This window comes from Psammomys obesus, unplaced genomic scaffold, assembly GCF_907164565.1.
Source record: "Psammomys obesus unplaced genomic scaffold, mPsaObe1.curated_primary_1811, whole genome shotgun sequence".
NCBI classification, from domain to species: domain Eukaryota; kingdom Metazoa; phylum Chordata; class Mammalia; order Rodentia; family Muridae; genus Psammomys; species Psammomys obesus.
Genome location: NW_026596149.1, coordinates 9,844,917 through 9,847,746, shown reverse-complemented (window position 1 = coordinate 9,847,746; position 2,830 = coordinate 9,844,917).

Below are 2,830 nucleotides of genomic sequence, written 5' to 3'. Positions count from 1 at the left end.
ATGCCTTGGATGGGAGGAAACTGAGATCCACAGCATGGAGACTGCTCACTATCTATCACCAGAATAATCAGTGGTAGAACAAGTTAATCTGCCCTGGGCTCCTGCCTTCTGATTTCACTCCTCTTCTACTACACACTGATGGATATGATGGTGGATGGAACGTTATGACAAAGAGCAATTTTGTAATTTAACTTGAGTAGCATTCACAGGACAGTACAGGCTAGAGAAGGGCAGTTCACTGAGGCAGAAAGGTAAAAATAAAGGCAGGGAATGTCACAGGTCACCTTCCTGAAACTTCAGCTTGGTAGAAAAGTATCAAGGCGATTATCCCTCCTACTAATGTGACTTTTTGTCACTCTGACCTTAGCTGTATACACTATGAAATTCCTCCTCACTCAGGCCCACTAAACCTAAAACCATCACCAAATACAAATGTTTGTATGTAGACATTTGCATACATCAGTTTGTAAACATTAAACATAGCTGTCATGTCCAAGCAGATCTTACTGACTCACAGCTCTGGGGTTTGCTCTGGAAGTTATTAAGTCCATTCTATTTTTCTATCCTAGGGAAGGATTTTAAAATACCAAAGTCTATGAATTGTAAGGGATTCTAGGGAGGTGAGTTTTGACAAAAGCTCATAGTCAACTCTCATCCTTCATTTGAGAACAACTGAGTTACAAATTTGAGGATTTTGCTCCTTCAGATAAACCAACCCCAACTACATTTTATTGCTGCTCTGGAGTTGAATGTGTATCTTCAGAATCTATATGTTGATGCTGTAGCTCCCTACCTCACAAGGTGGCTGCATTTGAGGTAGGGCCTTTGAAGAGGTGATGGAGGTGATGAGGTTAAGTGGGTTTTTAGCCAATCTGACAGGTTTCATCTAAGAAGGAAAAAAAAAAAAAAACAAAACAGAGCAGAGCTACTTGCATAGGGAGGTCCATTTGAAGACATTGCAGGAGGATGACTTTCAGCAGGACAGAAAAAGGGGCTTGGAAGGCAATCAACACTCCTCACACTCTAGCCTCAGACTCCTAACCTCCAGGGAAGGGAAAAGCGTGCTTACATTTAGTCCATTATGCTCTATTATGACAGTGATGGCAAATGAAGACAATTTGGGCAAAATGTAGTAGCGTAAAATTTGTCAACTTGTGTAACAATCATCAGGATACATTCCAGAAGTTTCTCTGCTTCCCAGATTAAATGCCATATCAATTAAACATCCACTGACCATTGTAATCCACCCTCAATCATTATGCAATTCTTCTGTCTGGTTCTGATGCTGTGTAACTTCTTCTGGCTTGAGTATGACGTAGGTGAGTTATCACAGAGAGCAAGATAATGATTGGAGGAGCTATGTATGAGGACGCCTGCAAGAGCCTGGGCATTCTTCTCTCAAGATACTAGGAACTTGTCCAGATGTGCTCAACATTTTAATGTTGTAAAATAACATTATCATCTACAAGTTAACGATATATAACCACTTCATATATATAATCAGGCTACAGAAACCTTCCCCACGTCCTAATTTTTTAAGCAAGTTGATGAGTTTATGTGGGGACCCATTACATCATAATTATCCTTGGTGGCATGCAGCCCCTGGGCCAGAGGTTGGACTGTTCCAGATGAAGCTTACAGACTCCTTAGATAACTTTGCTGCTGGCAGACAAGATTAACCAGCATCTGTGATTCATCCATCCTTTGGGAAGTCTTCGGGAAAGTCCTCTAATAAAATGACTCATTGTCTCTGCCCAAGCCATGGGGAAGCTGTAGATTAAGTAAAGATGGGAGGGACAGAGAAGGAATCAATTCTAACACAGTCCTGACACCAGCTTTGAGGAGAATGTCTTTCTTACTGGTCCTAGGGCTAACTGGTGAATCACACTCCCAAGAACATATCCTGAGAAACTTCTAGGACAAAAGGCAAAATAAAGTCAAATTAAGAAACTGAAAGGTCAACAGAGCTCAGACCACAGGTCACAGGTGATCCCTGTGACTGGAAAGACAGGGCTGGTGAGGCCTTCAGGTGGGAGAAAACAGACAGCTGCGCTTCCCATTTGATAGAGCATCCCACCAGTCAGTACAAGAATTCAAAATGAAAGCCCTCTGCACAAAATTGACACCAGGAATCTCTCTCCTATGTGGCCGCTCTCAGACTGGCTTATGACCCACCCGGGCATGCCCCCTTTTCTTCAGCCTGGAAACACTATTCAAGCCACCATAAAATGTGATTTCTTGAGGTCTGAAATAACAGCAAGGTGCATGTCTCCGGAAAGGATTGTAAGAGCTCAGGCCCAACATTGTCGCTAGACAGTTAAGAGCTTTGTCGTCAAAGAATGCTAGTGTGTCCCATGAGTTTCAGTTTGAGCCCAAAGTGCAAATTCATCAAATCCAAGGGGATTACCATAAGGCAGAATCAGCAGAGGCAGCGCTTGCTAAATGTTATTCACTCAGCATCTTCAAGTGTAACTCCCAGCTACATCTATTACCCTTGAGTTTGGATTCGTACTAAAAGCTAACTTTAACTGAGAAAGAGCTCAGGGTCTAAAAGGTTTCAGATCAGAACGGCATCCACCAAAGGCTGCAGTTGTTAAAGCAACATAGTGAGTGGCAAAGCTTAAAACTAAGACCACACAAGAATAAAAATAAAAGAAACTACATATAATAAGAGGCTGGGGAGATGGCTCAATGATTAAAGCTCTGGCCACATCAGGACCTGAGTCTAGGTCCCCAGGAAAAAAAAAAAAACAACACATAAATGCTGGGTATATGTGTAAATTCACTCCTAATTCCAGGCTGGAAAGGCAGAAACAGGGGATTTGCACAG